Here is a 19860-nt window from a genome sequence, read left to right on the forward strand (position 1 = left end):
AAACTGAAAATACTAGAACCAGTGCTATTAAACAGTATAAAGAATAGTATCATTGCAAAGGGAATAACAGAATCCGATAGAACCTGTATCGGTCATCTAGTCAAACCATATTATTTTACTTAGCTGACAACTAAGGCAATGAAGATGATATATTTGGAGTACATTAAGAGCTGGATGAAATTCAAAGGTCATCAAGTAATTTGATCAATCCTTTACACCTTAATGTGACTTAAAACCAATGTGGTGCCAACTCTAGTACAATCCATTTTTCCTTGATGACCACGCATAGGAGAAGTAATCCTGGATTCTCAAAATGTCCAAAGAACATTAATCACCTTCCACAATACCATACTGCATAGTTCAACTTGTTCTATTATGGAAATATTCCCCAAACTGATAGTCACCCTTCAAGTTGAACTCTAAACTGTATTTTCTTGTTGTGCTCTTTCCACTCTGAGTGAAGTGTGTAGCCCTTTGTTTCTGTATGATAATAAGACTTGAGTTCAGCTAGTGCTGGAGGCAAAGGGAGAATGAAATGCGTGTGACAGAATCTAAAACCCAGCCTGACTTTTCATTTCTTTGATGGTTCTTCATAGATTTTATGCTTTAAACTTTATTTTTTTAGTAAATCTTCTGTTTCTTTGTAGCTTTTGTAGCACCTTGATAATTCAAGTGTTTTTGATTTATCAGCTTTCTCTCTAAGGACTACTTAGAAAAACAAGGGAAAACAAATACAAACAGAAGAAAAGTTATTTGGACAATTTTATGGCTGCCTGTTATTATACTATCTAGTGCTTTGTTGCCTATAAATGTTTAAGTAGTGTTAATATGAACAGAGATAAAAAGTCCAATAATCAAATTTGTCAGATTTTCTATGAAATATCTATAGCAACTGGTCTAGAGAAGAAACATATATTTCATAGAATTTTTCTTTAGAATCTGTACAGCCACAGAGCTCCATCAATGCCAAGTTCCTCTCCTGGTAAAAGTATACCTTTAGTCATGTGCACAACTGTCATTCTATGTGCTTTCTGAAATTTTTATATACAGCTATTTCTGTACTTATTGTACATATGAACTCCTTAAAGTGGTTAGAAGTATAACATTGACTAAACCAAATACATTGAACATGAAATATATTAAACTAAAGCAATTATTCCAAATAACCCTCTTATATAATCATTTTCTTATATATTTTATGATCACATTACTGAGAATACAGACTTCAGAGCTACTTCCAATAATCTGCATCTGGAAATAACTCTGAAACACTTTGTGTTAACCCCAACATATAGAGTTTAATGTTTTAAAAAATTCTTCTTCTATTCCTCATCTGCTAGATTAATGTGAGGGAAAACATATGAGCTTGCTTGTTAATTTGTAAGTTGAGTTGACAGGTGACAAGTATTTAGACAGTGACATTTAAGATCCATGCACCAGGAGTTTTCTGTGATGCATTCCTGAAAAAAAATTGTCACATATGCACCTTTTTAGCTATCATATATTTGGATTTATTTTACATTTTCCTTTGATATTTGCAGAAAATCTAAATGAGTGGTTTTTCTCTGTAGAACATTTGCTTACAAAATATAAATGTTTAGAATTATCCATGATAATTCTGACTCAGTGGGGTCACCTTTTTTAACAAACTTCAGAACTGATTTCTATGATTTTCCAGGGTTAAAAAACACAGTCCTAAAGAAATTATCTGACTGAAAATGTGACACAACATTGACCCAATTTAAAGTTTTACTGAATGTTGCTAGATTTGTTAATTGTGCCAAGTCTCATATGCAATATACCATTTAATATGGTATACAATTTAAATATACCATTTAATAGTTGCTATCTTAGATAAACTACAGGTTGATTGACATGTGATATGCCTTTATCATGTAGGAGAAATTTAATGTTAATACTACGAAGAGCTGAAAATGTTTATGACAGTTTGTTTTCTTTTCTTGCTCTCGGGATTACAGCATTATTTTATATTTCTACAATGCAAATAAGGCTACAGTATTTTACATTTTTTTGATTAAAATTTTTATTTATGTGTAGGTATTAAAGGTCATTATAAAGAAAGCACTGTAAGTGGATGACTTAAATTATGGAATTCTGTGACATTGTGTAAATTATCAGGATTTGTATCACTTTTATACCTTAAGGAGCTCTCCATGCCTTCTTAATTTACAGGAGCTCTATTGAAGGCCGAAATAGGTGCAAAGTTTCACCTCAGTACACATTTAAACAATTTTTTTCTTTTTCTCACTTACAATAATCTTAATAATCTTGAAACTAGAGACTTCAAAAATAATGCATAGTGTGGAAATTTTAAATGCATTTTAAGTTAAAACAATTATTGAGATTATATTTTAAATTTATTAGCTATATATACAAGATTATGCACATTGATGAGGGGATAAAGAGATGAAAAAAATCAGTGTATCGCTGAAAGTCAAGATGATTAACATAGATTAACAACCCACATTAAGAAGAAATACATCAATATATTTCTACCATAACAACTTCTAAGTTGCCTCTCAATTTTGAGCTATGGTTAGTTACTACATGGGTGCCTATTTTTATAGTGCCCTTGTGGGATGTATTTTAAAAAAATAACCAGAGCCCTGGCTGGTGTAGCTCAGTGGATTGAGCGCGGGCCTGTGAACCACATGATCGCAGTTCGATTCCCAGTCAGGGCACATGCCTGGGTTGTAGGCCAGTTCCCTGTTCCCGGTTCCCGGCAGGGGACTCACAAGAGGCAACCATACATTGATGTTTCTCTCTCTCTCTCCTTCCAATCACCTCTAAGATAAATAAATAAAATCTTTAAAAAAAAAATAACCAGAGTTAAAATAAGTGACTTTTATTTGCGGTTTTGTGTGTAAATTTTTCATCTTAAACTCTAAAATTAGCCTCTCCTTAGGAATGTCAAATTGATAAAAACACTCAAGAACATTTTTACATAATTTTCATTGATGTAATCAGCCAAACAATTCATAACTTTGCTTCTCTGAGATAGTCAGAAAACTATGGAACATCTCAGTTCTCTTCAACATTTCCTGACAGTATAGAAAAAAATAGTTAAGAAATTATTTTTTAAAGATCTATTAAAAAACAATGAGCGAAACAAAAAGGATTTGATACATTATGAGAAATATGAAGTAGAATTTATACACTAAAGTATTTTAAACTCATAGTTCGTAGCTTTTTCTAGTGTTTTCCTTCATACGCTTATCAGCAAAGAATCATTTTCTACTTATAAAGTAACCACTTCCTCTAGTCACTTTCACCTAAAGTCAAATATAAAATTAAGTTTGAAGCAACGGAAAGAAATATTTTTCCTTAGGGATTTTTGAAATGATTTACTATCAATTACTTACTTAAATTAAGGATATAAATAACAAATGCACATACAGAAAACATAAGTTCATGTGACTGGCAGGAATACACCTGCACCATTAATCTCTAATGAGAGAAATTTAACATCTTTGAAGTCCTGGTCAATCCCCGCTGCGGCAAGCTACCTCTGAGCACTGCCTTTGACTGCTGTATTTACTCGGACTTCTCTGCTCCTCAGACAAATGTCACTTCACTACTCAACAGAACAGCCACTAAATTGGTCTTCCACAATGGGTCTGAGATCAATAACTAATTTTGAAAACTGATTAGTTTTCACCAGAGTAGTAGACAGTTCCGAATTTTGCCAGAGGACATAATCAGCCAGCAAATAGAGATATCGGTGGACTAGTATTAGGTTGGTAATATAGCCCAAATCTACCATAAACTCTTTTTCACAAAGGGCAATTTGAGTCTTTATAAGCAACTTTACTCTTAAATTAAACTCTTTTTGATGTTGAAATAAAGCTTAGTTTTATTATGCTACATAGCTGGTTAATACGAGTTGTTTGTGGATGAATTCTAATAAAGCAAGCAAGCTCAGCCTTGGGTGACTGTTAAAGAGACAGGCATTTTTATGCATTTTGGTTGGTTGTGAATTCCAGATGTTTCCAACATGAAAAATGTTATGCTCTAACAGTTAATGTTGTATTGCTAGCCATTCAGAAGATGTATCTTTCTATTAGATGGGCATGTTGCTATGGAGATAACTGTATGGCTGACCTGGAAGAGGTGGGGAGGGAATTGTATGGTAGGAAAAGAGAATGTCAATTATACCAATAATGAAAAAGGTAGCGAAAAGGTAAACATCTTACCGACAACCACTTCAAGAAAACATATGTGAGTACATCATGCACAAAAACGATGTCGTTTTAGCTTCTTGTACTGGCTTTATGCTTAGCTTCATCCCCCGACTATATGGATAAAACCCGTCCACTTGATTGCAAGGCAAATTGGCATTAAACCCAAAGCTTTAATAATCATGCCAAATGCATAAGCTATAGTTTGGCAATTGCTGCAGGGTCCATGTTAGGGCTGTGATAAAATGAAACTTCTGAAAGTTGTAGTAAAACATGTCCTTTTTAAAACTCTGAAACAGTTGAGATTCCACAAGCAAAGTAAATCTACAAACTGGGGATGTGAAGCTCATGTAACATAGCCCTCCAGACTGAATTGCCTCAGCATAGTTTGATTGCAATTTTAAATGTGTATACTGAGTGCAATTTGATGTCTGAACTTGAGCTTAAAGAGGAGGAGTAGACAGATAAAAATCACAAACTATATTCCCAACAGAGATTATTTGTTTTACCTTGGAGTGGGAGGTAAATACTTGGAAAACAGATGGTAATTTAGAACCTCAGGCCATCTCCATTTGTTCATTAGAGACTCTCGGGACCATGGTGTACAATGGTCCAGTGTTGAGGCAAAGGTCTTACTCTACAATATTTAATTTACTGCAGTGGAGAAACTAATATTTACTTATTTCTCTCCATTTGAAAGAGCAACATTCATCCATAATTCTACTTGTGAAAGAAAGCTCTCAGGAAGAAAGGAAAAAGGGAGAGAGGGAGGAGATGGACAGGAGAGAAGAGAGGGAAGAGAAGAGAGAAGGGAAGAGTTTCGGGGCCCCTCAGAGAACTTCACTCTGGAAAACCCACGTTTTTCCTAATCTGTGGTCCTGAGCACAATGTCCTCAGGCTCAGTTCAAATCACCCAGAGTTGAAGTTTTACTACTTTTTTTTCAAACCAATAACAATGTCATCAGAGGCAGTAGATACCTTTATATATATAGTAGCTACTATTGATTCTTTGTAAATTAGCTGGAAAAACAGGTACTGTTGATTGAAATAAACCTAAGAGGTATTCTATTTCTTTTAATGGAGATGTATTAATAATAGCTAACTTCTTTTTTATTTTATTTTATTTATTTATTTACCTTTAGAGGGGAAGGAGAGAGGGGGAGAAACATCAATGTATGGTTACCTTTTGTGCATCCCCTGCAGGGAACTGGCCTGCAACCCAGGCATATGCCCTGACTGGGAATCGAACCACCATCTTCTGGTTCGCAGGCCTATGCTCAATACACTGAGAACTACACCAGCCAGGGCAGAGGTATTCTACTGTTAAATTACTTTTAATATGGGAAACATACTGTTGGTAAACTGTTGCAAAGCACAATTGGGGGAGTGGGAGTAATAGGAAAAGAATGTACAAGGGAAGTAAATTGAGTTTTGTTTCCTAAACGTGAGAATATTGGAAACGAAGTGGAAATGATAAACACAAACCACAATTCAAACAGACTCTCCCGCCATTTATCTGGTGGAAATACATTTTTATTTTTATTTTTGGTAACGAAAAAAGCAGTAGAAGACTAGAACATGTGATAGTTTCTTCACAAAAATATTTACATCTTGTAAGCAGATGGTATATTTAAAATCAGGTATTAAACATACATATTTTTAAACATGGAATTTAAAACAAAAGACTATATTGTATTTTCAGATGATTGTACAACAGATTATCATTTAGAATCTCATTTTTTAGTTCAGTGACCTGGGATTTCTATAACTGTTGGTTGTTGGGATTAGCTTAGACCAACACTTCACAAACCCCATTTCCCAAACTGCTCAATTATAAGGCTATTTTGTTATGTTGGTAAAATTGCAATTTTTTCATATTCTCCTGGACATTTTAATTCAGTGGGTCTGGTTTTAGCGAATAGGGCACTATTGTTTAAAGAGTATAGTTTCTGATTAGAGTGAGGAAAATCTGTTTAGAAACAGATAGTGATGACGGTTACACAACATTGTGAATGTAATTAATGACACTGGGTCATACATTTAAAAATGACTAAAGGGGTACATTTTAATATATATGTATTTTTAATGTCCATAGATATTGTGATATCTTTCTGACATTTATGCAAAAGCTAGGTTTGTAAATATGTTGTCCCTCATGCTAACATCATATCACTGTATTCTCAGAATTGAAAGATTATTTGCGTAATGTAATTCTGTTATGGCCTAAACAACAGTAAAATCATCCAGAGAATGATAGTAAACTTTATTCTTCTAGATAATACTCTTTAGTTAGCTTATCTATACTACTTCCCTATAAGAGAATACACCAAACCTTTATTTCCATCATGCTTTTGTGCTGAGACCATTTTTAGGAGCCTGTCTTCCGGTTGTGGTCATAAGAGTCTTTGAGCTAATCTGTCCTCAAGTGCATAAAGAAAGATACGATGTAACATGTGAAGAGAGAAATACAGGGTCTGGCACAAATAATGTCCCTTTTTTATTACAAAACTTTTTATTACAAAATCATAAGCATGTAATTCTGTAACATAAAAATATCACACTCAAGCACACAATATGACACTTTAGGTGAAATGTTCAAATGAAAACTATGAATTATTACACCCATAGTATTGCCCTACCAACCACACTCCAGCAGGCCTTGCTTCTGCTGGACCCTTATATGTCCTTCAGGTGTGCAAATAACTAGACTAGATCCTTAAACTGAGAGAGACTGAAAAAATACATTCAGAGGACTACATGCATTGTTAGATTGTATAAAATGGTTAATAAAGTGTAGTTGCATGCAAATTATGGTTTACTCAGTGGTATTTTAACAGCACGGTCCTAAAATAATGGTGGAAGTTTTCAAAACAAGCTAGTGGCTGACATAAACCCATTGGGACATTTAAATGTGCTCTTCTCTGTAGGGCACATCTGTAGATAAATTTCCCTATGCCTAGGCTTCTGAGTATATGTTTTATATATTGAAAGAAAGGTGGTTTTAAACTTGATAAACATTTTCCAATTTAATTCTGCTGCATAAATATTTACTCTGTTGAATAAATAAACGAATCAGTTGGGACCTGTAAATGTCAAGTCACTGAATTTTCTCTCACTTCATTGTGAGTCACTCAGCACAGAGAACTGAATAGGTATTTGAGAATAAAAGACAGTCAAGGTTAAGACTTACAGCTATATGGCATTTAAAAATTTCCCTCTAGCAAAGGAACACTTGAGTACAGACTTACTCTAGTGGAACAGAAGCTTCCAGCCTTTAAATGCAAAATGTTAATATACATACACATACACACCTGCACATAATAAGAAAGGAGCATGTGGTCTTTTATGTAGGCCTACTGAGATTAAATTCTGAGGAAGGGAGGTGTGCGTGGGTGTGCACATGTAAGAATGTGCGTGCTCTCCAGTAGAGGCACATATCTCCAGATCCAGGACTAGGACAGTCTCTCCTCCCAGTAACACTTTCCTTACCAGGCATGATACAGAATGATGCTCAATATATCCTATGTTTGCTGAATCAGAAATATAGATTGAAAGGGCCATTTTTTGGTAAAAGTTCATATCCAAAGTGAAATTCAACATTCTATCAGGGGAGAGAATGCTTGTTGAATTGAGAGTATACTGAATTATATGAATACCAGCAGGATATTGGTATCTTTGAATATGGGAAAAGATATCTTTGAATATAGATATTCAAAGATATCTTTGAATATCTATATTCAATCTATCTTTGAATATAGATTTTCAGCTTCTTATGTCTGATCCTTGTCATTCAGGATACAATCAAGTTTGAGCTNTGTTTGCTGAATCAGAAATATAGATTGAAAGGGCCATTTTTTGGTAAAAGTTCATATCCAAAGTGAAATTCAACATTCTATCAGGGGAGAGAATGCTTGTTGAATTGAGAGTATACTGAATTATATGAATACCAGCAGGATATTGGTATCTTTGAATACACAGAATAAATTTTCAGCTTCTTATGTCTGATCCTTGTCATTCAGGATACAATCAAGTTTGAGCTAAATGTCCTCAAGTCCTGCTTGTGCCTTAAAGCTGCCTAGGTATGCTACAATAGTAGTGGCGCATTCTGTTCTTTTCTTACCATCACTAAACATGCAGCCCTTGATTGAGCTAGTAAATATATGTGCAGCTTGGTGTAATCATTTAGATTACACCAAATTTCCTTGATGGTAACTATCATCATCTGTTTGTTACGAAACTAAAATGCACACTTACGGAAAGTTTTCTATGACTTTCAAAATGGGTGGCATTTACCAGCAGCAGACAGCTGAAATTCACACCATTGTCATCTATAAATTGGTCTGTTTATAGTAAGATGCATCTTTTTTCCCCATGGAAGAAGAGATCGATTCATTTTCTAAAAGTCTGAATATAATTTGTATTTAATTTTCTACCTAGAAATTGTTAAACTTTTGGCCTTAGTTCTTTGTCCTATTTTTGTCAGAATGGTTTTGGATGGCAAACTTTTCCACAGATTTTGTGATGAGAACTGTCGAGAGTCCTGGGTGTTTGGTTAAATTAAAATGCCAATGTTACTAATGACCATTTGGCAGAGGTTTATATAATATGTGCAAATTTTAGTCGATAAATGAAAAAGTGACATCTGTACAAGTTAAAATAGAATCTGAAAATTTTTATTTATATTTTAAATTTATTTTTTATCTTTTTAGAGAGAAGGGAAAGGAGGGAGGAAGAGAGGGAGAGAAACATCAATGTGTGGTTCTCTCTTGAATGCCCCCCACCAGGGGGCCTGGCCTGAAACCCAGCCATGTGCCCTGAGTGAGAATCGAACCAGGGACACTCTGGCTCACAGGCTGGCATTCAATCCACTGCCCAGGGCCAGATTCTGAAAATCTGATTTAATTAAAATTCTCCTTGTTAAATGAGTCATTAGAGAAGCAAATGTAGTATTAAATTATATTATTTATTATTACAAATGTAAGTATTGAATGTTTCATATGGAAACATATATACATACCAATATACACTAAATGAGTAAAGGAGAAAATTGTGCATATGTGATAATTGTATGAGTCTCCAAAAGTTTATTTCACAGGTTAGATATAAAAGTAGCCTATAATAGGAGAATTGTTTTGCCATTCATAGGTGAAGAAATTATTTATGTGCTTTGAAAATCAACTTTAGTCCCAGATCACTTAAAACAGTATGAGTAAATATGGTCAGTCAGTGTGTAGGCCATTTTACAAAGAACATATTGATTATGTGATGGGAAGTGGCCGGGAGTCATCAATTTCACAGCCTATTGACTTATGCCGAATCACAAGAACACATTACTTGCTGAAATGAGCTGCTAGACACAATTACCAAAGTTTTTATAACTATGGACCATATGTATAAAGAATACATTTTATATCTTGCAGAACAAAGTTGAGGAAAGGCTGCCACTGAAAGTTTGAGATAATGGGAGAAGTAAAGAGTTTCACGGCATCAATGGCTATTAAATGTACTTTTGGGCCTTTCGAATGAGAACAAAGATTAGAAGGTATAGATAGCACTTGGCTAGACCACAAAGTGAGAATGCAGATGTTTTTTGGATTACAGTTGATATTAGGCTCCGAATGGCTCAAATCTCATAGAGAGGTAGAACAACATGCTTTTATTTAAACAGTTTACTAGGATTTATAAGGAAAAAAATAATTAAGAAAGTACAAAGAAGACAACACCCTTGAATAGAACATTCTTTCTCTTCTATGGAGAGAGCACAGTGATGATATGGGAGTAAAAAAAATGTGTCACTTTGAAATGCCAAGTAAGGGAAAAACAGTATTTTTGCCTCTATTTCTCCCATTTTTATATAAATGCATACTTAAACATATACACATATAATTTCAAGTTCACTTTGCCCATATTACCTTCACAGTAGGGTGACAAATATTTCAGAGAAGTAAATACAATTTTGAAGATATCATTGGGATGGTGTTGAATGAACTCAAAGACTAGAATAGGATAATTGACGTTTGCTCTATTTTAAAAGAAATAACCATCTGTTAGGATAGAATATGGTATATAACCAGAGTGTTAGATGACAAAGAAAAGTGAAAATGTATCAGAAAGAGAATGCAGTTTGTAGAAATGAACGTTAGTTTTTAAAATGGAGGGAGAAACGGTTTATGGAATTCAGATTCAGGTCACAATAGAGAACCGAGGCCAAGAGGAGTACTGCTGGCCATTTAAACTTTCCAGATGCCTATAAAAGCTGGCAAGTGCTGGACTCTCATTGCCTTGAGGATAAGTATACTATGAATAAATGCATCTATTTTCAACTCACATTCTTAAGAATCTGACAATGAAAAGAAATAAAACCTATTTCTGAGTGTGTTACGAACTGGAAGGACAAGTTGAACAGGGTCAGAGGTTCCCCAGTCGTTGCTACTGGAAGCACGGTCCATAAACAACTGCCAGGAGATGAGCAAAGGTGTTGTGAGAGTTTAAAGACCTTTATGGCACAGTTCAGCCTGCGATCTCCTAGCATCTAGTCATTCTAATGATTCATTTTTATGAGTTTAACAACATCTGTGATGTGTTAGAAAAAAGTAATGAAGCTTCTTTCATCACAAATGTATTCCGAATGAGAATCACTGCCCTAGAAGATGAGTAACATACTTGCACGTGAGTGTGAAAGTATGTTACTCACATGAGAATTAATGCTTACAAAATACTAAGTAACACAAAGACAAATTTGTTTCTGTTAGAGAAAGACGGAAAACAAATGAAATTTGGCTTCCTCTTTAAGTAGGAGCTAAAGGATTCTACTGATGAAAGAATGGAGAACTTCTAACTGATATTTTCTTACCTCTGTCAAAGATCTCAATTTTCAAACTGAACTCTGTGGAGCAAATATTGATATAAGAAATTTTCCCCAATTTAGGCAATTGTAAAGTAAGCCCTTAGTAGTATAGATTCATTGAATTTTCTAGGCTCCGTGAATTGCATCCCAAGGCATTGAAAAGATGACCACCATACCAATTTGAGGGATTTTGGAGAAGTGTCATTCCAATTCCATAAAGTGGAGGACAATAGGTTCAGCTAAATGGAGTGAGAAGTTTTATGAACTTATTGAGAAGAGTCATCCTTACTGTGTCCCAGTATGATGCACTAAGAAGAAGTGACTTTAGAATAACACCTTTCTTTCAATGTGCTTAGACAGTTGGAGCACAAAAAGGGAGCATGCACAGTGTGGTGGGAATCTTGGTTTTGCTTGTGTCTAACAGATTCAACTCTCCTGTTGGGAGTCCCCCCTGCCTCCTTTTCTAATTTGTGTGCTTTGACAGAGCCGACTTCATACTCCAGATCCAAGTATTGACATTTTATCCAAATGAACAAGAGTGATGCATAGAATTCTTTTGAAAAAGGCAGATCTATTTCTGCTGGGGTTGCCAAATTTTTGAGAGTAAGCTGTTTGTTTTCCTACCACTTCTCAGGGAAGAACAAAATCGATATGAGAAAAGCAGATTTGAAATATGAATGAAGGAGGTTTTGGTAACATCATTAGCTCATGGGACAATAGTTTAACTACTGGAGTTTTAAAATATTACCCAATTAAATCAGATTTCTGGCTTAAGACACTTTGATTCTATTGTTAAACCTGAAACAACCCGGACCTGACTTGATGCCTGGTGCATCTGAACTTCGGAACCTAGTTGTTTTTACTTGGGGACAAGATAAATAAATATGGGATGAATGGAAAGACGGTAAGTTGTAAATCAATATAGTAGCCATAATTAAGCTTTGTAATTATTGCTAAATAACAGAGTTCTCAATTAAATGCAGTATATTTCTTTGTCTTTGCCTTTGTCACAGTAAATGTGTTTCCAAATGCCTTAGGAGAAGTTATAGAAGATAGGTCAGTACTTGGAATATTAAACCTGAAAGACTTTCTCATTTCAAAACCTTAGAAATATTTGCTAAAATAATACTGTTGTGAGTTTCAAATAGTTGTAAGATAGTACAGGGAATCCTCAAAACAAGGTAGAAGCAAGAGAGCTGGTCAAAAATCTCTTCATGGGAACTACAGCTGCCCTGTGAATGTTTAACAATCTCAGTGCCCTAAAATGTTTTAACAACCGTCTTGGGGACAAGAGGCAATGTGCCGGGCCCCACAAGGTAAACAAGCTGGTTCCATTAAATTCAAGACCCTTGCAGGACTCTACCCTCAGTGAAAAAGTAAATGTACTCAGAAGCAACATCCATCTACTAACAATTAGAAACAGATGGGAAGCCTGCCAGACTCCATCTAACCTCTGGATTAAAAAAAAAAAAAGCCTCTCTGAAAATTCACAATTATGTTCCTACCTTTCATCCAGTTTGGAGTTTAAATGTATTCTTCCAAGCATCCAGAAAATTCGCAGTCAAGAAATTAACCAGAAGTTGTACTCATTGTTAGCACTAAGTTGTGGATAATGTGGGGCCGGATGAAAAATAGAATGGATTCTCTGGAACAACTCACCCTCCACATAGACCTCAAAGGATTCTGATGAAACACACTTAATCCAACACTGCAACGCACGTGAGCAAACACAAACCTACAGGAGTATGAGCTGACTGAAACAGGAGCAGGACTGGGTCCCCCAGGACTGTAGGTTTTGAAATTATCTGACATGGACATACAGTACCTTTATTTGTAGTATGGGTTGTCCCCACTGTGTGATAGAGGCACATTCTTAGGGGAACTGTCATAAGCTCAAGTGGCATGAAGTGAAGAGCATCCCACTTTCTGAAAGTTAGACTTGTTTTATTTTACCTTTATGAAAGACCTACATTAGTACTATTTTCATTAACTGAAAGAAGTCTGAACAAAATTATTAATTTTAAGCCCTGGCTGGTGTAGCAAAGTGGATTGAACGTGGGCCTGCGAACCACACGATCGCAGTTCGATTCCCAGTCAGGGCACATGCCTGGGTTGCAGGCCAGCTCCTGGTTCCTGGTGGGGGACACACAAGAAGCAACCATACATTGATATTTCTCTCTCTCTCTCTCCTTCCCTTCCCCTCTAAGATAAATAAATAAAATCTTTAAAAAATTATTAATTTTACAAAAAACACTATTATTGTACTGATGTAGATAAAAGTGAAGTGGTGTTAGGTAAAATTTCAGAAAGCAGAGAATGCTTGTGTTTAGGGAAGTAGAAAAAGTTTTTTAAAAAGTTAAAGAAGGAAAAGTTGCTCTTAAAAAAGTCAAAAGTAAATGTGGAGAAATAAAAAATTTAAACTATAATCATTAAAATGTCAATGGAGAGGTTAAACAATAAAATAAATCAAACTGGAAAGACTGGCCATTCATTAGATTTAAGGGAATTAGAAATGTAACACAGACTATAAAGGTTATAAAAGATAATATAAAATATAAATAGTTATAAATAGATTATAAAATATAAATAGTTAAGAAAAATAGAAGACAAGTTTTAATATATACTTTATTAGAATGCCACAAAATACTAGTGAAAAACAAAAAATAAAACATTAGAAAAATTCCAGAGTCAATGAAGTTGTGAATCTTCAGATTTTAGAAAACAAATCTCAAGAATGAAAAGTAAAAACAAATCTATACTTACAAATAGATAACTGCAGAACAGCTGTATAGACAGGGAGAAAAAATCGATTATGTACTGAGAGAGAAAATTATACTGTCCAATCACTTTTCAACATGAATACAGTCGGATGTCCACTAAAAATTTTATGTTTGGCTAAGTGATCATTCAAGAATGAGGGATAAATAAAGAAGCTATCAGATAATCTAAAACTGAGAGTTGAATATCCCTAAACTCCGAAGAAAGGAAATGCTAATGACTGCTCCTCAAAAACAAAAGAAAATATCTCATATGAGAGTTCTGTGATTCAGTAATGAAGAGCACAGACAGTAAAAAATATGGAAAAATAACGACTAACAATGTCCATAAAGCAAATATAATAATTTCTAGTTGTGAGAGGTTAAAGACCCCATGAGAACAACAATGCCATGATGTGACTTGAAGTAAAAAAATATTGTTTGCAGATGAGGATCATGGCAGATCAGAAAACTGTATCATGTTCAATTGACTGGAGAGGCCTGATGCTACTAGCCAAGAAAAAAACACTCCGTTTTATCTACCTTAAATTATTTTGAATGTTGTACTGGACCATTTATATTTTATTCTAAACACTACCAGCTAATAATAATAGCTCAAGCAACAATAAAGTACAAACTTCACAAAAATGTAAAAAAAAAAGTTTCATCCTATCAAGGCCATTCATTCTAAAAGACAATGGACTTCCACTTAAATGATTTTCTAGTTTCTATAGGAATAATGCATAGGCTGAATGGCTGTTTATATGGGTTCTTATAGAAAGTATAATATAGATAAATCAAGTACATTATATTATTTTTTCTGAACAATACTATCTGGGACAATGATTCTAATATATTATTTCTTATTGATTTATGATAAAGAAGTATATCAATGAACCTGTGAAAGGTAAGAAAGTTTTTATCATATGGTGATCTTTGAATGATTAGAAGAATAGTCTTCAAATTCTACTTTATACCAAGATGGAACAGCAGAAACCATATATATCCTCCCATCTGAAGCAATTAAAACATACTAAATATATGAAAAGATGATTTTCAACATTCGGTATCAGGCAAACGAGAACATTAATTCCTGAGTGGTGGGAAAATATGAAACGATCTCTATATTTGTCCCAATTTACAGCTGGGGAGAATTTGCAAGCATAGGAAGGAGAATCCAAGTAGACCACAGCAGTATTTCTAAGTTGAGGAGATGGAACTGGGAGGTTGAGGAGGCAGAGGTTGTGGCCAACATTCACAGGAAAGGGTTCTGGGGAAAAAGAGCTGAACACAGAATTGGGGAGATCTAGACCATTCAGCGGAGTAGGGGGTCACTACACATATATGAGCAAATTCCCACCACTGGAGAGAGCTATCAAAAAGAATTAGAGGGAAAAAATGCTTGAGGATAACAAAGGGCTAGGAATAGTTGTTGGTGCAGCCAGCCTAAATGGAAAACTTCATAATTCAGGAGCTATTTGGTGGAGTACTCAAAAGGGCTTTACTTCACAAGGGCAATAATTAGCCCTAGACTAAACACCACTCTGGCCTTACCTAACAAAGGTTAAAAGCTAGACCAGATAGGATCAAATGACTTAAACACCCCTTAGAAATCATGGGTGGAGGTGGATGAGAGTACGGGGGCAATGAATGGTAATGGAAAAAATGCAATAAAAATAATGTAAAAAAGAATATTTATAGGAATATAAAATTACCTAGCACCTAGAAAGGTAAGTTCTCAATATCTGGCATCCAATAAAAAATTGCCAGGCATGTTTATACAACCCATAAGGTGTAAAACAAACAAACAAAAAATCATCCAGTAACACCAACCCAGAAATAATATTGATGGTAGACTTAGTAGATGATGACATTAAAGCAGTTATAATAACTGTGTTCCATATGTTCACAAGCCAGAGGGGATTGACTACATTAAGTATAAACATAAAATAGATAAAATAAGTAGATCAAATTGAACTTGTAGAGGTGAAAACAAAATGTATGAGATGGGAGTAATAGCCAATAAGCCATTTTAGAGGAAAAAGGCTAATGCCTTTGAAGACATAATAATAAAAAACATTAGAAAATGAAGCACAGAGAGGGGCTATGTCGCCACCCTTCAAGGCCAGGCAAGTTCATAGCATTTGTGCAGATGGAATAATATTCATGGAGCCGTTGGGGTGTCTGGAATGACTTTATTCACGGTGGATGAGCCGTACGCCCTTCAAGCTGAGTGTCTGTCTGCATGTCTCATGTCAAGGCTCCTGCTCCCCAGCGTGGCACCCATTATGGCACCTGTCCCCTTGCGTGTCTCTCATTATCATTGTCCCCAGCAGGGAGTCCCTACCTGTTTAAGTACTAGAGGGGAACAAAGCCAGCAGGATGCCAGAAACATAACATAACGTAATTGTTCACACTCGAGCCCACTTTGTGTTATGGGGACGGTTTATGGACCCACTCTCAAGGCTATGAGAACACTGTTATCAGGCCCCTCCAAGGCTATGGGAACACTGGTCCCCTCAGCTACCCAGACACCTGGCCGAGGAAGCCAGACTGCCTCCACTTACTCGATAGGGGGAAACAATTAAAAACAGTAACTAACATAGCATTAGTGAGCTACAGAGGAACTTCAGATTGGCTGATATGCATATACTTGTAGACTCTCAGAAAAAGATATGTTTGTGGCAGGGCAAAATACATATTTAGAGGGAAAATGACCATGTTTTTCCAAATTTGATGAAAACTATAAATTCACAGAATCAAGGATTTCAAAGAACTCAGACATATATTAGGTATCACAGCCTAACAAATTTACTTATTTGTAATAGCATACTCCAGGTTCCAACTCTAATTTTATAAGAAGCACTAGAAAGATGGAAAGCTCAATCTTCAGTTTTTTAAGTCAATGTTGATAGTGATAAAATTAGTAAAAATTTAGTGATTACAATGCAAATAACATGTAAATTTTTTTATTTCTTCAGACCAGGCCCACAGGCTGGCGTGTCACCACTTCCACCATACTCTGTTGTTAAAGCTGTCACAGGACGCACCCTTGTTCAGGGAGAGACACGGGCCTTCCCCTCTTGATGGGAGGGCTGTTAAAGAATACACATGGTTGCCCTGGCTGGTGTAGCTCTGTGGATTGAGCATGAGCCTGCAAACCAAAGGATCGCCGTTCGATTCCCAGTCAGGGCACATGCCTGGGTTGCAGGCCAGTTCCCGGCAGGGGATGCACGAGAGGCAACCATACATTGATATTTCTCTCCCTCTCTCCTTCCTTTCCCCTCTAAAGATAAATTTTTAAAAAAGAATACACATGGTCATTCTTTAATGTGTCCATCTGTTCATACTGCCTTGCAATATACATATCAGCTATTCAAATTTTGGTAATAGTAAATTCAGGAATGGTATCCATAGTCAACCATCAGAAAAAATAATTCTCCTTTTATATAGAAAAGTCCAACCATTATTAAAGGCCACTCAAAAACATGAGGATCATTAGCTTTGATTTCACATTGCCTTAAGAATGTCCATTTGCTAGGTTTTGAAAACAATATAGGGAAGGGAACAAAAATCTTTATGGAACTGAAATTTATAATATTTTCCTTTTTCTTTTTCAGCTTAAATCACAATGTGTTTTCAATTGATGGTTAAAATCCTTCAGGATTTAATTTGGAACTATAATGGAAAATACCAAGTATTTCTCTTTGTTGATTAAGTAAATACAATGCATTTAATTTTGTTTTGACTGTAATCAACCTTGCTCATTTTGACTTTTAAAATTTGTGATAATTTGTTCAGGGAAGACTAACATTTATCTTTTTACCATTGATAAAATATATTTCCTCAATAAAGTAAAATTGGACTCTACAGTTCATATATAAAATGCCTAGAAAAGTATTATTTTTTTCAGTGACTCACTGACTGTAGAAGTAACCATTTGCAATGAAACAACTGGGAGTTTAACATAAACGGACCTTTTTACTAAGAAAGGTCTTTAACTGCTGGCTTCGTTCTAATTGCATGTGTTTGAAAATTTAAAACTAAGACATTAAAAATAATTTTGACTTACTATAAATTCACCAAAGTGTTTTGCCCATTAGTCAAACTACTTTTAAAACAAAAAAAGCAAAAAACAATAAATAAACAGCTTAGAGTTAGACAACTAAGCCTAGCTTGAATTCTTGTCTCCCGATTTATTAGCTGTTTTACCACATCTTCCGTTTTCTCTTTGTTTATAAAATGGGAGCTACACTGCCTGCCCCTATTTTTCTTTGAAGATTAAATTACATAGCATATGCATAAAGGAATGACATTCAGCACACAGTAGGACAATATGTATTATAAAGATAAGAGAAAGAAAAACTAATCTAAATCTTAGTAAACTTTTCCAACATCTAAAGGAACCAGTAGAAAAGATACTGAAACAAAGGTCTGAAGTCTTTTTTTTAATTCTTATGATAACTATATTTAACTGTAAATATGTGTTTTAGTTATCAAAATTCATTATTTAAAACCCAATTATAAAATATCATCATTATTTTCAGTTTAGTAATTGGCTTCAACTATAAAGAAGCAGTAACTTACAGAATGTTTTACAGAAACTTAATGTGTATTTTTCTGACTTCCTTAAAGACCTACTTCAAAATTTCATTCTACAGGAATTTTTGCATCACTAAAGCACAGATTGGAAATAGGAGAAGAACCATAACAGTTGAATGACAACCTTAATGATAAAGAAGAGTTTTTAAATGTCCTTGTCAGGTCTGCAGACACAGCTACTAACAGAGAGCAATGAGTGGTATGTAAGTTCCAGATAAAGGAGGTCAGAGGACATGGAAGGGAATTTCCCAAACACATATGTCAGTCCTCTGAAGTAGTTCCTTCAATAGTTCATGATACAGACGTCCTAGAAAGAACCAACTCAAGGCCAATCTACTGAATAGAAGATAAAATAAATTTGAAAGCACACTTCTTTACTAACATATTAAAATATATCCTCGACCTCTCCACACATAAGTGAAATATTCACATGAGGTCAGGTAAACATAGAAGGAGGAGTGTTGTCTTAAAATCCATGTCTCTACAGAATATTTTTGATAGGTAAGAAGGAAATAATGCCACAGAAATATATATGGTAATAAAAATATGCATCTAAGGAGCTTAAATGAAGAGTATGACTTTCTTGACCCATTTCAGTGCTCAACATAAATTAGATAAATGAAACATAGTGTTTCAATAATGTTACTTTTTTCCATTAAAAAATGGAAAAATAGACTAACAGAAAGTGAAAGTTGAAAGACTTCTTAGAGTCTAATCAACCAATTTCCATCTTTTATAGATTAGAGACTGAAATGGAGAATTAGCCGAACTGCTCAGTGTCAAAGCTGGAGTTGGAATCAGAACTAAGACTAGACTCCGGACTCCCAGGGCCCAGTGTTTTCTCTGGGCCACACTGATGTGTTTTTATTTTGTCTGTCCCCTGGAGTCAGGGAAATGGGTGTGTACAGCCAATAAAAGTGAGTGTAGAAACCACCCCGGGCACATGTGAACTTCTGCACTTTCTCAAGCAGCTCTCATCAGCACCTTGATAAGCGAGGCTGACACTTTGTAAACGCCAGTGGCACTTCCCATGCAGAGATTCAGAAGCAAGCTCAGTGGACAGCCTTCCTTTTCAGAATTGAAAAGTATTTTGCTTCTGTAACACAAGCTTATCTTATGAGAAGTTTCAGTCTGTGTTAATAGGGATCAGAGCAATAAAGCAGAGCTGGTTGTAAGATTTGCATGTGCTCCTCAGACCGCGATGTTTCACTTGTAAAAGTGCAACGTTTCACTTGTAAAAATGAGGTGTGCTTTGCAAATGAAAACCAGACATTCCACTGGGGTGTTAAAAATGTCAAGCTTAGAGCTGCTGGGTTGAAAGATGAGAAGGAAAACAAATCAAAGAGTTTGACAGAAAAAAATATTTAAAGCAGAAAATACTGAAATATTTAAATCTCCAATTTCTAAATAATTATAATTTTTCTATATTATAATATAATAATTTTTTATATGCATG

The 19860-nt window shown here is 35.0% G+C and overlaps 1 protein-coding gene across 4 annotated transcripts in view; it reads right to left on the reverse strand.

The window, feature by feature from the left end:
• The window catches only part of ROBO2 (roundabout guidance receptor 2), a 1307581-nt gene that overhangs the window by 659516 nt on the left and 628205 nt on the right, over positions 1 to 19860 (reverse strand). The gene's annotated exons all lie outside the window — the stretch shown is intronic.

This window comes from Sturnira hondurensis, unplaced genomic scaffold (assembly GCF_014824575.4).
Source record: "Sturnira hondurensis isolate 20B ecotype Veracruz unplaced genomic scaffold, ASM1482457v3 Scaffold0010428, whole genome shotgun sequence".
Taxonomy (NCBI): domain Eukaryota; kingdom Metazoa; phylum Chordata; class Mammalia; order Chiroptera; family Phyllostomidae; genus Sturnira; species Sturnira hondurensis.